This window comes from Leiobunum rupestre, chromosome 11 (assembly GCF_980474605.1).
Source record: "Leiobunum rupestre chromosome 11, qqLeiRupe1.1.hap1, whole genome shotgun sequence".
Taxonomy (NCBI): domain Eukaryota; kingdom Metazoa; phylum Arthropoda; class Arachnida; order Opiliones; family Sclerosomatidae; genus Leiobunum; species Leiobunum rupestre.
Genome location: NC_143394.1, coordinates 33,723,298 through 33,748,142, shown reverse-complemented (window position 1 = coordinate 33,748,142; position 24,845 = coordinate 33,723,298). Strand labels below are relative to the sequence as shown.

General features: G+C 38.0%; 1 protein-coding gene across 2 annotated transcripts in view; it reads right to left on the bottom strand.

The window, feature by feature from the left end:
- The window catches only part of Sema2a (Semaphorin 2a), a 216,565-nt gene that overhangs the window by 57,533 nt on the left and 134,187 nt on the right, over positions 1–24,845 (bottom strand). The gene's annotated exons all lie outside the window — the stretch shown is intronic.

Below are 24,845 nucleotides of genomic sequence, written 5' to 3'. Positions count from 1 at the left end.
CCGGAAAACATATCGATATAATAATCATCAGCTAGGCTAATACCCAAGGCACCGCCTTAGGCCTAAGTCATCATGCGACTTTTGAAGCCATTAGTTCAGGTGGCCGGGTTACAATGCGTAGGAGGGTAGTGGTAGTAATAATGGTTATGTTGGGCACAGGATTTATTGTCCTACCGGGGCCCTGGTAACAAACCAGCGAAGTACCATTTCAATTTTTAATTTAATTTATTTATTTTAGTAACATTTACATTGCTTCTCCGAAGTGTCTAACGGAAAACTATACCTTCAGTATTCTCACAAGGAGAGTGCCCGAGGTGTTTATTGCCGATTTTGTTCAAAGTCGGCCGTAATGTAGACCTATATGAGATATGAAATTTCCCAAACGGAGACGTTGCACTACCCATTCGATTTGCCATGGCCACCGAAAATTTTTTTGACCACTTAAAACAAAAATAAGATTTTTTCCTTATTTTACCCAAAAATTGTTACAATTTGACCCCAAAAATGTGGTCCAAATTACCCATTTCGTGATTTTCAAATTAAAAAAAAATTCGTAGCTAGGACCCTGTAAAACCGAGAAAATCCCATGCTTTTTTGAATGGAGATTTTTTTGTTTAAAGTGGTGAAAAACATTTTCGGTTGCCATGTAATTCGAATGGGTAGTGCAACGTCTACTTTTGGGAAATTTCATATCTCTTATAGGGGTACATTACGCCCGACTTTGAACAAAATCGGCAACAAACACCTCGGGTACTCTCCTTGTCAGTAATACTGGCTCGTTAAGGGCCCGAATTTACTGTCTTATCGGGGCCCGGGCCCGTTGTAGCCGGTTCAGGGATTTAACAATCGAGGTACCCTATCGCTATCAATCCAGCATTCCAGTAATAACGGCTCTCTCGGGACCCGAATTTATCGTTTTACCGGGGCCCGGGCCCGTCGCGGGAGTAACACTTTGAAAATACATAGTCCCGGTGGAATAACCAAGGCAAATAATAAGGCGCACCTGTTAGGTCCCCGATCGGCGGGGACATCTTGTTAGAAGAGCGTTCGAGGCGAGCGCTCTCACTTGATGTATTTGTTTGCTTTCTCTAGAAACAAGCGACCATTTGTCTCGGAAAGGCATTTTAAAACGTTGGGGAAAACATGCCTCAGTATACAGTGCGCGGAGAGCCCTACATTGGTCGACAAACTCATAAATTTTGTCGCACCCTCCGCGGTAATGTCACCGTGTTGTTTGGACCTTATATACGTTCCATCATATAGACTGTGACATTCGCCGTCGTATTGAGTTTTACAGCGACAATTTCGACATTTCGTGAAACAAAACTATGGATTATTAACGTCGCATTAAGCGTAGCTTTCATTTTAAAGTAAAACTACAACATCAAATAGATCAATAGACGCTTAAATAAAACCTGTTCAGTGATTTGCCTATAGGATAATAACAAAAATTTCAGATCCAAATTCCCTGGTTTCCATCACCATTTTTAAACCAAAATTAGACAATTTTTAGCTTAATATTTTACTTTTATCAGAAGTTTATAAATTGAAATCGAGCTACATTTTTTTTAGGTTAACGGTAATAGTTAGTGTAGGGAGCTGTTGGCTCGATCTCGTGGCACGCAGGGCTTGCCACCACCCTCCTACGCATTGTAACCCGGCCACCTGAATTAAGGGCTTCAAAAGTCGCATGATGACTTAGGCCTAAGGTGGTGCCTAGCTGATAATAATAAATTAGCAAAACTTTAAAGGAACTAAATAATAATCATAGAATTTGTCAGATAATTAGAGTAAAATTACCTTCAAAAAGTATCAATATAAAATGGAATTCCCTTACTTTTTACAAATTCCCAAAATTCCCTAACTTTTTAGGCCCATGTTTAAATTCCCCGACTTTTCCCTGATTTCCCTGACGTGTGGCAACCCTGTAGTAATACCAAGCAAGCATACCCGTAAAAGCGTTATATTTTAAAGCGCGCGCTGCTTCATATTCCAATAACAAAGGGCTCGTTCAAATTTGCGCGCGCCTCCTTACATGTGACTATTTTATTCAGTGACTGGGGCGCATGCGCTTAAGGCAAGACCAAAAAAGAGAGAGTGGTTTTTATTGAAGCGCATATTGAATGAGACTCAAATAACGGTTTAAATTAGATTTTAAAATAAAATGAATTTTTATTGTGAATTGTAACCGTTTGTTACGTCTAATTATTTAGGTGGGTGATGAGGTGATTAGCAATTTCGCTTCGCAGCAAGAGGAGCCGGGTTCGATCCCAGATTGGGTGAAAAACTCGAAACTACTCCTTCCGCGTTGAGTTTGGAAGTACTCTCCCTACTGATTAAAGTTCTTCGGTTTCCCCTTTCCATTAAAACTTGTTTAGGTTAACGGTAATTGTTAGTGTATGTAGCTGATGATTCGCGTAGTATGAAGGGCTTGCTAATATGCGGAATACCGCGGTCAACAGAATTATCGGCATTAAATATATATATATATATATATATTTTAATATTATTATTAAATAAAATTGGCGCATTTCACCACTTTGTTGTCCTTTACCACTTTTTAATATTAGTAGGGTGACCAGGGAAAAGCTTTGAAAATTTTATAGGAAAATAGGAATTTTAGGGGCGAATTATAGGAAAATATAGGAAACAAAATAGGCGAATTATAGAAAAGTATAGGAAACTCAATAGGCGAATTATAGTAAAATATATGAAACTAAATAGGTGAATTATAGGAAACTAAATAGAGGAATTATAGGAAAATATAGGAAACTAAATAGGCGAATTATAGGAAAATATAGGAAACAAAATAGGCGAATTAAAGGAAAATATAGGAAACAAAATAGGCGAATTAAAGGAACATATAGGAAAGTAAATAGGCGAATTATAGGAAAAGTATAGGAAAAATAATAAGGTATACTTGGACTCGAATCACCTAGAATATTGATAATTTTTGGTACATTGCTTTCTTACATTATTGGATCACTTAGCGGATTTACATTTCAAGATTTTGTTCGAAAGTGGCAGTGTTTACACTAGATGACACGTACAAAAACGTTTTTCACTTTCAAAAGACCGTGAAATTATAGAAAAATAGGTGAAAATAAAGGAAATTATAGAAAGGCCCTAAAAATATAGGAAATATAGGTCTGGTCACTCTGTATTACTGTTTTGGCGTTTCAAGTTTCTCGAACGTAGCAAAATTTACGAAGAATTATTCTTTTAAATCGATATTTCCCAAACATTCCATCAAAATGAATTCCAGGAAGTATCAGTAGATGAAAAATAGGTCAAATTCGAAGGGGAAAAAAAGTTCTTACAACCGCAATGCGCCGACGATCGACGGCTAAGCCAGCCGAACATTTAAGGCTGAGAAGTTTTAAGCTCGGAAAGAGCGATACTAATTGGCCGTAGAATTCTAAGCGAAGAGAAGAGCGATTCGTTTTAACAAAGAAAACGTTTAATTACGGGATAAAAGTAGCTCCTCTCTTTTGATCGTCCAGCAGGCAGATTCTGGGTCGCCGGAAAATATGAAGGCGCGAGAGGAAAACCCGAGCTGGGGCGCTAGTGGATCTATCTCTCTCTTTCTCTGGCTGGTTGGTGGTAATAGCCGCTGGCGAACGCTAAGGCCGAAGACGGCTCACATAAATCATCGTTAATGAGGCTCGCTGGTCCGGAGCACGTTCAACAGACGCCTCTATTACCGCTTAAACGTGCTCGCTTGCCGGCAGAGACTCGCGACTGACTGCAATAACACGCCGAAGAGAGCCAACGACGCCGGCTACTCGCGCCCGCAACAAGCTTATCCATTCCGTAGTCGAGCTCGCTCTTTTACGACGTATTCCGAACCAAGGACAGGGGTCAAGCCGAGTAGCCCCTGAAATTGTACGCTTACATTATAAGGAAAGAGGAATTGAAACCTGGAGTTGAACTATAAAGAAGTTATGTCATACCAGAAGCCTATAATAAGAAAAGCATCTAACTCGCCCAAAATGGTGAAATGTTTCGTTTTCGAACTAGAGGTATTCGGAGGGATGCAGATATGTTAAGGCGATATGTGGCCAGATAATATAGTCATCTCGATATATTCATACCGAGCAGGGTGGGCAAGTACCCCCCCCCCCTTGTTTTAACTACCGCAAAAATACATTGTTAAAACCACTTTTATTTATTAAATATTTATTTATAGAAATATTGAAAAATTAAAACTTGACTTTCACTTTTTGTCGTACGTAATGAGAGCTAGATATAAACAATTAAGGGATCTTAACATTCATTTTGCGAGTGAAAATACGCCGCCATGTTAGGGTATAAAAGCGGGTAAATAAGTCTGTTATACCTCACAATGTAAAGGTACTGTCACGCTCAAAAACGTAATTTTGAAATCTGGCAATTTGAGCATTTTCGAAGTATTGAGGGCTAGATATAAGCAATTGGATCATTTCTTATTATTTGTTTTAACCGGATTAACCCGCCGGTTACATCGCGTTTTAATCATACTGGATTTTTTTATTTTTAAAAAAGCCGGTTTATTGCCAACCCTGATACCGAGGGACTTCCGGTGTACAAATCAACAGTGAAATCCCTTGAAATCACGTTAATTTAGTAGCTTTAATAACTTTAATCAATTAAATATTGAAGTCACTTGAAATCTGAAATCAAATGTACAAAATTTTTAACATTGGAATGATTGGATACTTCCTTATTATAGGCTTCTGGTCATACGTAATCACGATCGAGTATGACACTGTACGAAAGAAATTAAGTTAAACCTTGTTCAACTGGAAAGGTTTAAAATATGATATTCCTCGTACTTTTGAAAGTTCGTTTACTCGAAGGTATGTTTGCGTTTTACGGTCATTTCACCGTGCAATGTTACAAGGAATAATTTAATGCTTGTAATTTAGCCGTAGCATTTTCTCTTGATATTTTACGATTGAGCTTTCCTATAGAGCCGTACTTTTTTGTACGTAATTTTGATTATACAAAGTACCTTTATTACGTTGTTTCCGCATATAACCAGAGATGGTTATTAACAATTTTGAATTTTTGGTACGATAAATTATTCATTTTTAAAGTTTTCACTTTTTACGACTTAAACCCCTTCATTAACGGTATAGCCTAAATTCAAAGTTTCGCCAAACACGCTAATCTTATTTCTTTAGGCTTATACGGATAACGCCGAAAAATTTACTTAAATATACCATTAAAGGTTGAAAAAATGGTAATTTAATTTTGCCTAAGATAAGGAGCGATAACTGACCCATACATTAAATATTTTGATCACGAAAAGTTTTATTATTTTCTTGATATTTTCGAAAATATTAAAAAGTGGACAGAGACAGCGTGGAGAAGAGCTCAGGAGTGGTATTGTTCCATATTTTTAAGGCGTCATCGTCTTTTCTTTCGCGCGTGACGTCAAAATCAATCACTCACCAGCTGTCGTCTTCGAACGCGAAATAGAACCGATGTTTACCCCCTTTTAGTGTCTTGCCCCTTCTTTTGCTGACCCCATAAATTTGATTTACAACACCACTCCTGAGCGTTTCTCCATGAGGAGAAAACCACTATCTCAGAGTAAAAATATAATATCTCAAAAAAGCAGTTATTTTAATGCTTTAGAGTAAAACGTATTTCAAAAATTACCATATTTAATAACTAAATTATCCAGGTGATTAAGCTATTGAAACTTAGGAATTTCGATATATTGCAACTAAAAATACTAACATCACGAATAGACGGTAAAATAAAAGGGGTGGAATTTTTAACCGTCACTGCTAGCCAGGGAGGGAACACCGGATTGGTGCGGGTTTTGCCTGTCACTGAAAAACAAATAACTAAAAAACGTGCGATAACTCAAATATTTAAATATTGGCTTTCAAAAATTAAATGCTTAAAGGAAAAGTCCAGGTTGGGTAAAACTTGGGTCTATTTGAATGATCAGGTTTAAATATACTCAAAAATATCAGTCGTAAAATTGTATCTTTTTTTAATGACGATAAATTAATTTTTAAACGAGCGAAATTTACCGCCAAGCGAGCTGCCATTTTCTTTCGCCTTCCCTCCGCAGACCGCACGCGGAGCAAACGCGCGCGGGGAACAGAGCGCTGTTAAAGCCTGTTATAGCACGAACAGCGCGTGATTAAAGTCCTAAAACGTCACCTCGAAACAAAAAATGGCAGATCGCTTGGCGGTAAATTTCACTCGTTTAAAAATTAATTTCTCGTCATTAAAAAAAGATACAATTTTACGACTGATATTTTTGAGTTTATTTAAACATGATCTTTCAAATAGACCCAAGTTTTACCCAACCTGGACTTTTCCTTTAATATACGGAAATAAGATTAGCTAACCAGGCTAAATTTTAAGGAGTTGTAGGGGGTGAGTTGAGAAGTATGCCTGTTTTTCCCCCATTTTCCTACGATGAGTTAAAAGAGCGCCAGAGAGCTTCAAAGTGTGGCCTACTAGCCCCTGGAAGTAGGCTGCAACAAGCGCAAAACCAAGCAGCAGGGACTTTAAATACTGTTTAAGTTTACTTTTTTACGCTGATTACCTCGATTTGTTTACAAAGTCCTTTTTTACCTATCACACGAACCCAAACCTTAATGTTTGCGTTTCCCTGCTGCTTGGTTTGGAGCTTATTTCAGCCTACTTCCAGGGGCTAGTAGACCACACTTTGAAGCTCTCTGGCGCTCTTTAACTCATCGTAAGAAAATGAAAAAAAAAAAAAAAAACAGGCATACTTCTCAATTCAAACCCTACAACTCCAAATTTTTGCATAACCTTTTGAGCTAATCTTACTTCCGTATATTAAAGGCCTAGGTTTTTTCTGCCTGTCCCCCTTTAAACTAACTTACGACGTTAGTGGAGCACAAATATCCTGGTGGTAGGCCAACCGCTGAACATGTTGGCCTAACTTAAAGGGGGACAGGCAGAAGAAAACCTAGGCCTTTAAGCATTTAATTTTTGAAAATCAATATTTAAATATTTCAGTTATCGCATATTCGCACCGCGGTAAGGCGAAACGTATCTATCTATATTAGCACGCGAATAGTTTTTCTTGGAAAGTCGGGTACAGGCGCGCTATGGAGGTATCGAACGCTTTAACTTCGGCACTTTAGCGGTACACGGCACCGAACTCCGAACGATCTTCCAAGCAGCAGCCTTTCGCCTTTTTTCGAAGAAAAGCATTTGCCAAACCATTAAGCCCAAGAAAATATCGGGGGGCGCGAGAAAATAGAGATTAGGAACTCTTCAATTTTTGGGGATGCGGCGTCGGAGGGGGGGGGGGGGATGAGAGGAGGACCGAGATAAGAAAAAGGCCCCGGAAAACCCGTCATCATTATAGCGAAAGACGAGGTACGGGTAAAGTCTGTCTATTTCTGGGGCTTCGTTGGGGTGAAAAAGGTTTTGATAATTCGCCTTCTTTAAGTTCCCACTAAAGGGCCTATTTTTTATCGCGGAAAGATACGTTCGTTTAGGAAATAGTTCCCGCTTTAAGCGTGCTTTCTGGCCCGTAATAAGCCCGTCTAATTAGAATACAAAATCTTCTTTATAATATTAACAAATTTAAAAAAAGGAGGCTTGGAAAATCATTGGGACGAATAATTGCTACGGATTGGACATTTCTTTTCGGTTAAAGCTCTCTCTGAATACGTGCAGATTCTGTAATATGGATGTATTTGATCCGGTCACGATAACGCCATTTGGCGGGAGTTCAACTTAAAGCTCTGAGGTACTGTTAGTTGTAATGGGGTAGAAATACTAGTTGTGTGATGCGTACAGCTCAGAGGTGCAGCTATGTATGACGCTTATAGTTGTGAGGGGCTACTAGTTGTGTGATGCGTACAGCTCAGAGGTGCAGCTATGTATGACGCTTATAGTTGTGTGACGCTTATGGCTCGGATGCGCTATGTACTTGTAGCTATGAGGTACTATTATTTGGGTGATAATTATAGCTATGAGGTGCTACTATATGACTGATACTTATAGCTTTGAGGTGCTACTATTTGGCTGATCGTTATGGCTTTGAGGTGCTACCATCTGGCTGATACTTATAGCTTTGAGGTGCTACCATTTGGCTGATCGTTATGGCTTTGAGGTGTTACTATTTGGCTGATTCTTATAGCTTTGAGGTGCTACTATTTGGCTGATAAATATAGCATTGAGGTGCTACCATTTGGCTGATACTTATAGCTTTGAGGTGCTACTCTTTGGCTGATAATTATAGCATTGAGGTGCTACTATTTGGCTGATAAATATAGCATTGAGGTGCTACTATTTGGCTGATACCTATAGCTTTGAGGTGCTACTATCTGGCTGATACTTATAGCTTTGAGGTGCTACTATCTGGCTGATAATTATAGCTTTGAGGTGCTACAATTTGGCTGATAATTATAGCTTTGAGGTGCTACAATTTGGCTGATACTTATAGCTTTGAGGAAATTGATGATACTTATAGCTTTGAGGAAATTTAATTTTAAACTACATCCAACTGGCACCAACTATAATACCTCAGTATTCTAAGTATAAAAATTATATCTAGAGTTACTTAAAATTTTTAGTTAATAAACATTGAAAGATACGAATGCTACTGGAGAGAGCGCATTTGAAACTACGAGTCCAGAAATAGCGAATCCGACAGAAACGCTTTTTATTACTTAGTTTAATCTTTCGTAAAAGCATTAGCCGGTAAAATTAAACATTCAAAACTAAATTCAACAAATTGGGAACAAAAATAAGACGGAGGCCCATCTTAGCCTCGAAATTATACGGCGCCATTAACTGTCCCAGAAAGGGGGGGAATATTTCGCGGCATATTATTCTCGGAGACGCTGGTTTGTCGAAACCCCGAGATCCTCGTAAGCCCTAAAGTCGATTAGCATTTCAAAGGCGGCAACGCGACCCGAAGATCCATTAGCGCGCGCGCGACACAAAAACCGTGTAACGAAGAGAGAAAGCGAATTAAAAGAAAGACGAAGCGAACTAAGTAGTACATCAGCTCCGCTCGACAATAAAAGATAATTGTCTTTAAAAGAAGATTTCCTCGTGGCGTTCCCGCCAGGAGAAATTAGATTTTCTCGTGTAGAGCCGCGGCCGCCCTCCGCTAGACGTCGCTGGCTCGCTCCTCGCGTTACGCTCTGCCGAACAATAAGCCATTTTAGCCCTTCTTTTAACTTCTCGCGACACGAGAAGCCACTCGACAAAAGAGATCTCGTGATTCATACTCTTCTCGGCCGCCTTCTTTTTAATAATTAGGGGACAGTAGTTGGACACGCGTCCGCTCCTCCATTCTTCCCGGGTCCCTCTCGAATTGCGACTCTCCGGCTGAGTCACGCGTCTTTTCTGGGATTGACGAAGCGGATTATCGCGTCCCCTCGTGTCGGCTGGCGGAAGCTCATCGGGAATCACCTACAAACGCGGGACGGAGGGTGAAGTCCACGCGGAACCAACCGCGACCTTGGCCCGAGCTGGCGACTAAGCCGGGGCTCAACAATGGGATCTATCTCTGGGCTATTGTCGTCCGAAATAGGAAGTGAGCTGGCTTGGACGTTTCGGCTCGTTAGAAACAAACCATCTGCTCGTTAGACGTCACTCGATGTTTTTTTCCCGGCCCGCGCGCGCGCTCGTCTTACCCTCGACTTCTCTCGAGCCTTAATAGCGACGCCAGCAAGATGCCAGCAAAATTTCCGGCCTCTTTCGTTGTCTATTTTGTCTCCGTCGTGATAAATCTAAGTCGGAGAAGGCTAAGCCTAACTTAATAAATTAGCCAAGGCCTAATGACAAAAAACCTACAATCTACGAATTATAGCTCAACACCAGCGCACGCTGATTACGGGGAGTCCCAGCCCCGGAAAGAAAATAGGATTGCTCATTCCTTTAATTACGAAACAATGTTAATTAGGTCAAGACGCAATTACTATCTTCTCCGTAATTAAAAATACCTAATTTTTCTCTTTCCCCGGCTAATTTTTTAAAAAAGGGAACGAGTAAAAGCTTATAACTAGCCCAACCTTTTCTCCGGGCTTCCTCCCACCCCCTCCCTGAGGATAGCGAAGCGCGGGTCTATTTTGTCCTATTATCCGCGGTGGTAGATGAGAGTTTCCGCCGTTTGGCTCCGGGGGCTGAAGAGCGTATCAAACACCTCTAAGACCCCTTATTAAGTGACTTTTCCGTGCCAAAAATAAAGTCAATGAAAGGGAAAATGCAGTGGCGCCATCTAGCGCGCCTTCTTAACTCGGAGCTCAACCTTTAAAGAAGCGTATTAATCCTTCGCTTCTTAACGCCACTTATTTTTACGTTGACCGCCGACGGCTGAAACCCGTCTGCCAAGGCTTAGTCGCCGGTTCGATACGGGAGGATTAACTGGAGGAAGAATTTATCGCGGACTTAATTTGAAAAATAATTAAATTTAATTAATCTTCATTTTAAAGGACGATAAGAGGGAATAAAAATGGAGAATCTGAATAAATTTAGGAGAAGTAATTATTTTTAAGTTTCCTCATTAAATCAAGTACCCTATTCTTTCGTAGATTTGGTCTATAATAGTCAAGTATTTTCCACCCCTATTTCGGGGTTCAAAGTTTAATACCCACTGATGCCCTTTAAAAAGTTTAAATCTATCTACATAAGGGTCTTATGTCGCTTTTGATATCTGTAGTTATCATAAGACAAGTTGGAATAACGCAGTTTTTTAAAATAACGTAAGCCAGCCGACTAACCGCAATCAGACCAATACTTTCACCACTTCTTCACAAAAAACTAAAAAACGATATTTCCTTAATGAGAACGTAACATTCTCATTTCTATACTGCTTGGTTTTAATCTGGTTGAAGCCTACTTCCAGGGGCTTCTAGGCCACACTTTGAAGCTTCCTGGCGCTCTTTTAACTCATCAATAAAAATAATTTATTATAATAATTTTTAACAATTTTTAAGAAATAGATATTTTAATTTTGTCAATGAATTAAATCTACAGGTATTGATCATAAAACAAGTTACAATAACGGATTATTTTGAACTAACAACCAGCCAATCAACTCTAATCGGAGTACAGCTTAGAATAAAAATAAGACTTAAAAACAATATTCCCTTAATACGAACGCGACCTCCTAATTGGCATATAAAGCAGTCAAACTGAGAAATAACGGCTACGTTTCTGCGCATGCGTAGGAAAACATTAGGCGCGTCCTCATTATCAATAAAATGAATAAAAGAATGACAGGACGGGGGGGGGGGGGAAGGAAAAAATGCGAAATAATTGTTAACGACTGCAAATAAAAGCAGGCCGGTAATTTATTCGGCTAGTCAATTCGCAACGTCTGTCGGGCGGGCAAAAATGCATCCATTTTAATTACTCCGGCTTCTAAAAGTTAGGTGGCGCTGCATTCCAGTCATTAATCAGCCAGGGATGCGAGAAAGCCAGAGAGAAAGGAAATGGCCATTTTTCTAAGGCCCTCCTTCGAAATATACGTGTCAATAATTTAAAAAAGGGGCTTTAATTTTTCAAAAGTGGAACGGTAGGGGGCGGTAAAAACATTATCTCGAAAAGGGACTAATCGCTGCCCAAACCAAGATTTATTTGGGGGATGAACCAAAAACGTTATATAAAAAATATTTAATATCACCAAAGCCGCCATTTTAATCGCGCGTCTTTATTTTTATTAGTTAGCGTTAGATGGCGCTGGGTTGTAAATTAATATTAATACATCGGGCCTTTCAACGCCTTTAAAACTCATTATTTAAACGCGTATGACGGCGGGAAGTTAAACGGACTAATGATTATTTATTGGCATCCGTTTGTCGGGGTTCACATCGACGTCCCTTATCGCCAAACGAATATTTTAAGAAATAAACGTTCAAGCTTTAAAGTTTCCGCTAATTCATACCAAATGCGAATCAACTTAATCAAATATTTAGATGTCAAGAAGATTTATATTCATTAGGAACTGCGCAATTCCGGAGTCAATTTAAAAGCGTATAATTATTATCCAGAAGTGGGTCGAAATACGAAATAATTATACTGTTATGTATGGAGTGACGAGGCACTGACGTTATACCGGGTTGCCACATTTCTTCAGGTTCAAATTTCCTGATTTTTCTTAATCCAGAGATTTTCCACGAGTTATTTTACGCCAAAATTAATATTTTTCAGGGTTGTTAAAAATGCATTTTGAAAGTGCAAAATACCATTTTGCATTTTGAGTTAGAAAAAGTTTTTTTTTTCATTTTATATTTTGCGTTTTGAGTTTCTAGGAATCTATTTTGTACTTTACAATTTGTGGGTTTTAATATGGGGAAATGTTTTTTCAAAATGTTTTTACTCTGATACCATCATCGCGGCTCTTATAGAGAAAGTTCGACCGCTATTTACTCTCAAGTAATCATAGATGGCGTTACTAAGTTACTCACTTACTCAGAAGCGGACGAACATTCGTACAGTGCCACCGCTTTATTTCCCATTATAATAATTAAAATTAAACAGTGCATTTGTAAAAACATGTTGCATTTTGGAAAACCATTTTCAAAATACATTATTATTTTGAGCTGCAAAAATGCATTTTTATTTTGAGCTGCAAAAATGCATTTTTATTTTGAGCTGCAAAAACCATTTTACTTTTAGAAAAAACAATTTTCAAAATGCATTTTTATTTTCAGCTGCAAAAACTATTTTACATTTAGAAAAAACAATTTTCAAAATGCATTTTGTAATTTGCATTTTGGGTTATGGAGAAAGTATTTTGCATTTTCCATTTTGAAGAAAAACAATTGAACATCCTTGATAATTTTACCCTATAATTTATTAGAAGGTTAAAATTGGTCACCAAAATTAAATTCCCCGACCTTTCCCTGATTTTTACACCCATTAAGTACTTTGGGAACTCTGTTATATCAAAAATTATAAGCGCCTCTAGTGAAAAAAAAAACATAACACAAATTATTACTGGTCGGTTCTACGATCCCACAACTACAGCTGGGAAAAGTATACTAGACTTAAGCTACTGCATATAAAAATTATAGATCACACTGGCGTCACCTGTAGATTTGTTGCTTTGCTAATTAGTAGTTCAGGAAATAATATAGAGATGGAGACACTTTTTCGACTGCCACGCGCTAGTCGCCATGACATCAGCTTATTAGACCATGGATAGTAGATTTTAGAGGATCGGTAAAAAGCCTGGTTTTTAGCCCCCGTAAACCAATCACACTAAGGGACTCAAGAGAGTCTGAAAAAAAAAACAAGTATCGCAAGAGTGGACGATACTGTTCGAAAAAAGAAAAAAGATAAACACGAAGTACATTTTTACGCCAAAAGGTATTTTTTCACGTTTTTATAGATTAAATATGATATACTAAATATCAGTTGATAGTTTTTATTGAATTAAAAAACCAAAAGTAAAAATTACTAAAATATAAAACGCAAAAAATTACGTAACAATATCAACCGCATTAGATTGCCATTTTGAAATTTTAAGATCACGTGGTACAAACGACCTTGCAAGACTCCCTCGGAGTCTCTCGAGCTGATTGAGACGCGGGGAGAAATAAAATGCACTGTGGAAGGGTATCGAAAACCTGTCCTCTTAATTTACTGTCCATGATTAGACAATTAGTTTTTGGTTTTTACTGCTATTTCACAACGAAAAGCTTGAATAAAAATTGTAGTTGATATTTTTTTAAAAAAATGGTTTAATTCTAAGGTTTAAAATTGATATTGGATATTTCCCGTAGTTTAAAAATAATTTAAAGATTCCATTGTACCCAGAAAGAAAATAACCAAACGTTCATAATTTACACAAATAGAAATTAAAATTGAGAATACCTCAGAAGTTCAAATTCATTTAAAAGGGTAGTTAGAGGAGAGGGTATTTAAACAAATTAAATTTTGAAGGTTTAATTTTAGAATTTCTAGATATTCCCTTACCAAGTCCAATTAAAACAAATTACCTGACCAAAGTAAAAAACAGAAGAAAAAACTCAATTGTGAAATAATTACAACAGCGGCACAAGCTGTCACCCTAATTTCGTCCCAAAATTACCTCTGAGTTCGAGATAACAAAAGCGGAAATTAAATGAGCCCAAACTTGAGAAAAAAACAATTAAAAAAAGGGGGGTAATTGCAACACGAGCGCAATTCGCCGACTGCTCTATTTCTCTTTTCAATTTTCTCTTTCGGAGCAAATGGAAATGGCTTAAATAAAGAACAATCGGAAAACAAAATGGGTCGTTTCCTTCCGCTTAAACACCAATAAGAACGCCCCCCTCCAGATACAGCTTATTTCCAAACGAAACCGAATAAAACAGACGAAGAAACACTTTTCAAAGGAAACAAGTTGGGCGAGCCAAGAAGGCCATTTCGTGTCCCATTGAAACAAAATGATTTAAAGTTGGTATAATAATATAATTGAGGAATTTTAGACTACTTAAAGCAAGTGCCGGCTCGACGTCAAGTAGCTATTTTTTTTAGTGTTATTAATTTTCCGGAAAAATAACAAATTGCAAAATAAATTACTTTTTAAGGGTTTTTAATTTTTATCGATATAAAATGTCTAATAACAAAAAACATACTACAAAACATTAATAATGTTACATTGTTAATCAGTTTAAAGCTAATCTAGAGGTTTAGTTTTACTTTTAGATTTAAAAAAAGAGGCGAAAATGCCACTTTATTTAAATTTGCAAATAATATTAACCTAATCATGGAACGAAAACGTTTTTTTAATTTTTTTCGGAAAAATACGGAAAATTTTCTGATTTACAACAGATGTCACTATCGTCGTAATCAAAATAAGATAGTTAAGCTACATTTTGACCCAAAAGGCGGGTACTCGCGTTGATTGGATCGTTTGTAAATTGACCAATAACATAAATTACAGCAATTTTAAACAATATTTTTTCGTAGGAGTATAAGTTGTGTAATTATAATATTCTAAAATGGCTCTCTGACGACGTTATTGTTTGGCTATTTTGAATTTTAGCTTCCTTTGCGATTAATAGATGGCACCAGCCGCACCACGTTCTCCAGTAAAGTCGGTTTTTTCGAAGAATCGGATAGATTCATGGCCATCTCTAATAACAGGGGCCTTTTCATAATATAGGTACCAATGATTGAGCCGACAGTTGCTTTAAAGCTTTGTCTTGTGACGTAAGAGAAACATTTTATATTTCTATTTCTTGTACAATTTATTTTACATAAATATCTAATAGGGATTTGGCAGCACGACGTCACGCTGTAACTTTGACTGGGGCCTGCTTATATGCCTTTTTTTAATTTTTTAAACCATGGGGCACGTATTATAAATTTTATAGAAACATCAATTGATATCAATTTAAAAAAAAATATTGAAATTGGTATATTTTAATAATTTATTATTGAATTTATTCTGGCAGCATGAAAGCTGGAGTTGAAACAGTGCTTTGCAAATTTCGCAAAGTATTTCCCAATTTCAAAATATGAAAAAGTTGCCCCTTCGGCGGACAACGTCAGAAGATCCTAAATTCTGTGTAGGTGATAGATAACATAATAAAATATTCATTTATCGGTTAAATATTTAAACCTACCATTGTATACAGTGAAATAACGATATATCATTTTCTAAATATTCCATTTATAATAATTGGTATATACTAATTCCTATGGCTTTGCAAAACATCAACCGAAACAAAATTAACTTTTAAAACCTAATGGAACTATTCACTTGTTCTGGTGAAGATAATTACTCTTAACCGTGAACTATTCGTCAAGGTCAGAGTATTGGAGCTACACTTTTGTCTACTCCAGAATAGCCTGGTTTATAAAATCCGAGCAAAAACAGCCAATTTTTTTTATTAATAAGGCACCACCCAAGTCATCTAGCGACTTATAATGCCTTTAAATTATAGGTGGCCGGGTTACAATGCGTAGGAGTGAGGTGGCCAGCCATTCATGCCATGCGAGCCAACAGCTCCCTATTCACTTGTTCTGGTGAAGATAATTACTCTTAACCGTGAACTATTCGTCAAGGTCAGAGTATTGGAGCTACACTTTTGTCTACTCCAGAATAGCCTGGTTTATAAAATCCGAGCAAAAACAGCCAATTTTTTTTATTAATAAGGCACCACCCAAGTCATCTAGCGACTTATAATGCCTTTAAATTATAGGTGGCCGGGTTACAATGCGTAGGAGTGAGGTGGCCAGCCATTCATGCCATGCGAGCCAACAGCTCCCTACACTCGACAAGTTTTTATGGAAAGGGGAAACCGAACAGCTCGGGGGGAAACCCCTTAACCAGTGCACAAATACTATTCGACCAGGTTTGTGGGGCTAACAACTTTCTCTATTCTTTGGTTTCCAAACTTATTTTTGGTCTTAGTATGGGCCAGACGTTTTATATTTTTGGAGGTATTTGTACCGTATTTCTAGCCATTTGGTTTCGAAACCGAACACAGGTTTGACCAATCATTAATTTTGGCTCAGTCGAAAATCTGGTCAAACCTTCACACCATTCATACTTCAAAGTAAGAAAACACTCGCAGCTAATAGAGCGGTCTATTTATTTGGTCAAACTATTCTCCACCACAGAATTAGAGTAAAATGACGTCATAGGGTAACTCTTCTTACCCTACCGCGAACAAGCGAAAAGTAGCGGCCTTTAAAGCGCTTTCTGTCACGGCGATAGCGGCGCTTCCAATTAAGTCCCCTTCGATTCACGGTCCACCGTTAGTGGTAACTCTTGGCTCTCCTCACTCTCGGAAAAGACGGTTTCGTGGCTCCGTCCAGGGCGGCCCCGGGGAGCCGCAAAAGGGGACGCGCCACGAAAAAAAGGAGCGTCTTTATCCCGGAAGATACAATTGCCAGGGAGAGTAAAATAAACACGAGCGCGGAAAAGGGCTAAAAACGAATAAAAAGCGGCACCAGTTAGATTACGAGCCGATATAAAAGTTTGGCGGAGAAGCCGAAGCATGCACCCTTTCCCCAATTATTCCTGCCAGCGACAAACAATGAAATAGCCCCCCCAAACGCCGGAAGGTAAAGGAAATAAAAAAACGTAATTTTGTCCGCTAGTTTTTTTCCGGGAACGGAGAATCTTCGTGATAGAGGTGTATATATAGGGAATCGGTATTCTTTCAACCAGAGGCGATAGTTACGGATAACTGACAATGTCCTTCCGGCGAGAGGTGACGCGCAGACTGCACTCGTTGTCGTCGCCTTCGACGGGGCTGTCAAGCGAGACGTTCTATTGTCTCAGACTATATATATCCCGAATGAGAAAATTCGCGCGGGCTCGGAGGGTGAAACGAGGGGGCAATTAGCCGCGGACTCAGACTCGGTTCGATAACAACTTCATTAGGGTTTCGGGGCGTCAATTCGCTCTCAAAAAGACGAGGAAAAGAAGTAACCGTATAATAAAAGCGCGGAGAATCGACCAATCACGGAAAAGACGACGTCTTACCTTGAAGCTATAATACCCCCCCGTTTCGAGCACCACCGTGTACCAGGGAACAAGACACCGGGGTATCGATGTAAACTAAACTAGATTAAAAACGGCACTGGAGGAAGGCGAATTAAAAAGGTCAGCCAAATTATATCAGCGTTGTACATTTCCTTTTTTTCAGTTATTCCCTCAAATTTATGGAATACTACCTGCCAGCTAGGAGCAACAAACACAACACCCCACACAAGGAGAACGCAACCCGTCAAAAGTCGTGCATTTTCTCGCGTACATTTTTTATTGGTTAGACGCTTTAGCGCCTGCTGCCGTCGGAAGGGGAAAATTCGTAAATTGCCTTCCCCCCGCCCGTAAAACGTTCAATGTAAAGGTTCGTCCAATGAAATTTGTACACAACATGGCGTTAGCGTGTTTAAAGGCTAGCTGCGTTCTCCTTGTGTTTGTTGCTCCTAGCTTCCAGTTCATTCTTGTAATGCAAAATAGAACAAAAATGGATTTGCAGCACTCGGAGGGTTAAAAAAAGAGATCGGGGAAATTTATTATGGTACTAAGATTGTAAAAATGCTCCGATTTTTACTAATAGTTTATAGTTAACTATAGTTAACCGTATTCAGGAGGTGTTTGGCCAACAATAATAATCAGCCTTTAAACTGTAGGTGGCCGGGTTACAACGCGTAGGAGGGTGGTGGCAAGCCCTTCATGCCACGCGAGCAAACAGTTCCTTACAATCACTATTACAGTTAACCTCTACAAGTTTTTATGGAAAGGGGAACCCGAAGAACTCGGGGGAAAACCCTTGTAACCAGCGGGGAGAGAACTTACAAACTCTACGCGGAAGGAGTGGTTTCGAGTTCTCACCCAGTGCCACTAGCTGGGATCGAACCCGGCTCCTCTTGCTGCGAGGCGAAAGTGCTAACCACTCCGCCACCCGTATAAGTAGTTTTCACTTGACGTGATATCCTGCTTTTGAGTCATTACAGACATCTGGACTAGATCTATCACGCAATGTTGTATCGCAATAATTGGAATCATTCGCTCTCGATTAGAGCGAATATAATATAGAACTCCATACCGTAGATTCAAATTCAGAGCGCTTTCCGATGGGCGGTTCTGTAACGAAGCGGTTACCCACTTCCGGCACGTGACCTCCGAAAAATCGGGCTCCATCATTTGCTGTAGTAAGCTTATCCATAGTTGGTTGCCAGGGTAACAAAGGAGTTATTTTTTTTCGAAGTTCCGGCGGAAATTGGGTAAAGGCTATTGACTGCGCGAGAGGCAGTTAATCCATTGAGCCCCGTAGACCACTTAGATGTTGTATTACTTGCCAGTAGGTAGTACGGTAAAAAGTGTGCGAGGCCATCATATTTATGGGTTATCAAATTACTAAAGCTAATAAAAATATTTAGCAAATTCTGTGTAGGCGATGGATATCATTATAAAATATTCATTTCTTTATGGGTTATCAAATTGCTAAAGCTATTAACAATATTTAGCCAATTCTGTGTATACGCGATAGATATCATTATAAAATATTCATTTCTTTATGGGTTATCAAATTAAAGCTATTAACAATATTTACCAAATTCTGTGTAGGCGATAGATATCATTATAAAATATTCATTTCTTTATGGGTTATCAAATTGCTAAAGCTATTAACAATATTTAGCCAATTCTGTGTATACGCGATAGATATCATTATAAAATATTCATTTCTTTATGGGTTATCAAATTAAAGCTATTAACAATATTTACCAAATTCTGTGTAGGCGATAGATATCATTATAAAATATTCATTTCTTTATGGGTTATCAAATTGCTAAAGCTATTAACAATATTTAGCCAATTCTGGGTATACACGATAGATATCATTATAAAATATTCATTTCTTTATGGGTTATCAAATTAAAGCTATTAACAATATTTACCAAATTCTGTGTAGGCGATAGATATCATTATAAAATATTCATTTCTTTATGGGTTATCAAATTGCTAAAGCTATTAACAATATTTAGCCAAATCTGTGTATACGCGATAGATATCATTATAAAATATTCATTTCTTTATGGGTTATCAAATTAAAGCTATTAACAATATTTACCAAATTCTGTGTAGGCGATAGATATCATTATAAAATATTCATTTCTTTATGGGTTATCAAATTACTAAAGCTAATAAAAATATTTGGCAAATTCTGTGTAGGCGATAGATAACATTATAAAATATTCATTTATCGGTTAAATATTTAAACCAACCATTGTATACAGTGAAAATAACGAAATATTATTGTCTAAATATTCCATTTATAATAATTCCTATGGCTTTGCAAAACATCAACCGAAAAAATGAACTTTTAAAACACAAAGTGTCCGCTTAGCATCTTAGTAAGCTTTTCACGTTGGGGATTAGCTCACTTAGCAGTATTTTCCTCTGCTAATTTTTCATTTGAACTAAGAGTTTCCTAAGTAGACGAAAATCCAGAACGCTAGCCGAGCTTCTTGAGTTGGCTAACGATTAACCATTCTTATTTTTAATTTAGTCTTCTTTTATTACGGTGGTTTTCAACCTGTGTACCACGAAACCCTGGGGTTCCGCGAGATGGCTCTACGGGTTCCCCGGAAACATTTAAAAATATACATAAAAAGGTTCAGAACCCAAATAACAAATTTATAATCTAGCCTATTCTATTTCATATTTGAGTGGCTTTTATTAATAAATTGATGATTCTGCAGTTTTGTTTATAAATAATTAGAAATATTATTGTTAAAAATAATAATAATTTATATTTTTATAAATAAACTATTATTATAAATAATAATTAATTTTTTTATAAATAAAAAATCATATATTTGAAATCTGAGGCTATTTAGTTCAAAAAAATTGATTTTCCAAACGCTTTGCCCACCGATCTTTTGTATCCATATCAAAAAAATTATTCAAATAAAAACTTGTTGCATATTAAATCGTATAATAGTCGTGAATAATTCCCATAAATAAACAGTTCATCGAATTTTTTACGATTAATTGAAATTTTGGCGGTTAATTTTTCCGTTTCTCCGAGCTCAAAAGCGGCTCTTACGTTTCGGGATCAGGGTCGTATTAAGGCATGTGCCAAGTGTGCCATTGCACAGGGCCCCCGAGGTTAGGGGCCCCCATTTTCGAAATAAAAATTTCTATTGGAATTTTATGTTTTTAACCACATTGGCGTTAATGAAGTAAAAAAGTAAGGCGTGACATTTTTTAGCCGCCAAAAATTCTACTTTGCACAGGGTCCTCAATAGTGTTAATCCGGCCCAGTTCGGGATGACCTTCTCTGATTGGCTAAAATGTTTTTTCGCTAAGACACCAGCGAACCAAAAATAGAACGTTCGCATCGAACCGCGGAGGCGCGATTTTGGTGGCGAATTTGAAAATGTTTGCAAATTTTATTCGTGCGCGAAAACTGCTTTTTTCGCCAAGTGGGAACTAAGATGAAATCGCCACGATCAACGAACGGCAATATCCCGCGAGTCTTCGGTGGTGGTTCGTGGCAGGGAGAATCCGTGAAAGGATTCGCTTCTTTATTTATGTCGGAGGGAGTGAATGCGCCCTAGAAATAATCGAGTCGCTCCCCGTCCAATTAGCCATTGCCGCTTCTTTTCCATTTTCGGCGTCTCAACGGGATCCGCGAGACACACACCGGCCGAGCAAATAACGTCGAGACGTTTATTTCGCCAACCTCCAATAACAATATAGCCGTTTTCTTTTTCCTCTCCGTTCCTAATCTCGCGGAGATTGGGAAGCCTTTAAAACCCGGGTCAATGGGAAAATACTCAGCCAGCCGTGGAGCGCGAAAACAACTAGGCTAACATTCCCGAACAGAGTTTTTCTTACGAGGACTCTACTTCGTAGACAGTGATGTAGGGGCCACGTCACCGAGATATTTTTTCTTAACTCGGCGTGGCGCGAGCGGAAACTTGGAAGGAAAAAATGAGCCGGAGTTCCAACCCTTTCAACAGGTAATTCTCCGGTAATCATTCCGCAGAGCGGAAGATCATGCTACGATGAATCGCCCTCGGCCCTCGCTGCGAACTGAAGGAATTTAATAAAAATGGCTTTTGCCGCGGAAGAAGAACGGACGAGATAGAACGTCGTTCATATTCTTTAATAAAGAATATAGTTAGATAGTAAAGGTATAAACTGTACGACTAGCGTGGTGTGACAGAATAGCAAATCAAGGGCAAGTTTCTAACTGCAACGTTTATCCTAGTGGTTTCTAAGAGCAGGGAGCAGATTGCAATTTTTGATCTGTTTCTCAACAGCAGAGCGCAATTTAGTATTTCGGTTGTGTTAATTTAACAGCATAGTAGTTTACCATTTTGGGTTCTGTTGTTTTGTTAACAACAGAACACAAGTTAGCATTTTGGGTTTGTTGTTTTGTTAACTGCAGAACACAAGTTAGTATTTTGGGTTCTGTTGTTTTGTTAACAACAGAACACAAGTTAGCATTTTGGGTTTTGTTGTTTTGTTAACTGCAGAACACAAGTTAGCATTTTGGGTTTTGTTGTTTTGTTAACAGCAGAACACAAGTTAGCATTTTGGGTTTTGTTGTTTTGTTAACAGCAGAACACAAGTTAGTATTTTGGGTTATTTTTTTGTTAACAAAAGAGCACTCAGTTTTGAATTTTGGGTTTTGTTGTTTTGTTAACAGCAGAACACAGGTTAGCATTTCAGATTTTGTTTTTTTTTTGTTAACAGTATCTGGCTATTACAAAAAATGTAATTTAAAATCATCTAAGGGTAACTGTGTGGTTTTTAAAGCCGCAAAAAAAGGTGAGCTGGTGGATTGCTTAGCACTTTCGATCCCAGTTTGTGGCACTGGGTGAAAACTCGGAACAACTCCTTCCGCGAAGAGTATGCAAGTTATCTCCCCACTGGTTTTTCGGTTTCCCCTTTCCTTAAAAACTTGTCGAGGTTAACGGTAATAGTGAGTGTAGGGAGCTGTTGGCTCGCGTGGCATTAAGGGCTTGCCACCACCCTCCTATGAATTGTAACCCAACCACCTGATATAAAAGGCATTAAAATTCGCTAGTTGACTTGAACCTAAGTCGGTGCCTAAGGTATTACCTTAAATGATTATTATTAAAATGAAGAAATTTCTGTAAAATATTTTTTCTTATTAAAATTTGGAAAATGATATAATTTCGAGATGTTTCGTTGTGGCACCTTAAATCCCCAAAATTACAGTTTCGTTTTCGAGCCTTAGGTGCTTGAATTGGGTCAACGTCAACAGCCCTGTACATCAAAGTATTATTTCATTTGTCAACGGCTTTGCGAAAATTTGCATTCGCCCAAGCTTTTCCGTTTCGAGGCCATTTCCGAAAGGCGGAAATTTTTCTCATTTCGTTGCACGTACGCAGCGGCGCTACGCATTTTGGAATTAAACTCGTACAATAAAGGATATCAAGGCGGGAGGGGCGGCACGACCGGGTCCCGGCTCAAAGGAGACTACTCTCCGCGAAGGCGGGGAGAGGGTAAAGTCGGCGTTGTCGCTCGGCTTTTGACGGAGCATTTTTCTAAAGGGGAAAACGAATTCTGCCAGAAACGTATAGAATTTAATCCGAAGTTCCGAACTGGAAGCGACCTGGCACGGAAGCCCACTAATAAGGGACGCGAAAGAAAGGCGGGGAAAACGCGGTACAGGGGCAAAGGGGAAACCGACGGGGAAGCTCCGAAAGCGAGCGTTTTGCTGGAAATTAATTAAAATTTACACAATAATGGGCTACCTCCTCCGATCTCGTAATTCAACGAAACCGTACCTACACGGCTTCACGGATAAAAAAAATGAAATATATGGGCGTGGAGTTGAGAAGAACTCTTTGAAGCGCGACCCACTCCGAAATTAAAATACCATTTTCTTTATCGCAATGCGGATTTAAAAAAGAAAAGAGTATATATGTATTTTTTGCAAAACGTTTTTCTTATTACTAATCAAAAGGAATTGGATTTTTTTTCAAGTGTTTTCGGTTAGGTATTGAATCATGGACAGTAAATTAAGAGGACAGGTTTTCGATACCCTTCCACAGTGCATTTTATTTCTCCCCGCGTATCAATCAGCTCGAGAGACTCCGAGGGAGTCTTGCAAGGTCGTTTGTACCACGTGATCTTAAAATTTCAAAATGGCAATCTAATGCGGTTGATATTGTTACGTAATTTTTTGCGCTTTATATTTTAGTAATTTTTAATTTTGGTTTTTTAATTCAATAAAAACTATCAACTGATATTTAGTATATCATATTTAATCTATAAAAACGTGAAAAAATACCTTTTGGCGTACTTCGTGTTTATCTTTTTTCTTTTTTCGAACAGTATCGTCCACTCTTAGTGATACTTGTTTTTTTTTTCAAATAACCTTGGTTTACGGGGGCTAAAAACCAGGCTTTTTACCGATCCTCTAAAATCTACTATCCATAATTAAACTACCATCAATGTTTTAAATAAAAGACTTATTCGCAAAAGCCAATATTTTTGATTTGGGTACATTTGTTCGAATTTCATTCGTCCGAACGGTGGTACAAATGTCCGAATGCCGGAAAACAGGATCGTATGTCTGAAAACGTATTTCATTTGCCCGAAAAATTTATCACAACTTTTGTTGGTGATTTAGTCGTTCAATTTATGTTAACTTTACTGGCGAATTTCATTTGTTCGAATAATCGTTTGTCCGTTTTTTCGAACATTAAGAATTGTTTTTTTCTTTAAATATTGTTAATATAAGAAAATAGTAACATTAACGTGAACCTCACCTAACCTAAAATATCCACAACATTCAATGCAATTCCCACTTACTAACAAACAACGATATTTACAATGTAGTTTTTATTTTTAATTCTTGCACTAAAAAAAATTCGGACAAAAAAAACAGCAATAAGAAATACTAATTTAGCGACAGAATTCGGACAAGTGATGCTACCGATTCGGAAGAATGAAACAAACAAGTTGTCCAATTCGAAAAATTGAAACATTTGTTATTTCGGCGGCTCGGACGATTGAAATTCGAACAAATGTACCCACCCCATATTTTTCCAAGTTTCACGAAATGTTGCTGAGATTTCGGGCGGCGAAGAAAACTACTCGTAATTATTATCCATTTACATTAATAACGATATTTATAATTAATAAATAAATCAGTTTTGAGTAATCCAGCAGACTTGCCCCAGTTTTTTTAGTTTTCAGTTACCTGATTTTTCCAGGTTTTCCCTGACCATCACCGGAGACTTTTCCTGAGTTTTTTGTGCCAAAATATTTCGTGTTTAAACAGCTTTTTTTAGTAAAGGTTTCCTATTTGCAAACCGAAATGAAATTCTCTGACATTTCCCTGATTTTTAGACTAATTTTTAAAATTCCCTGATATTCCCCTGATCTTTAAACTACTTTTTGA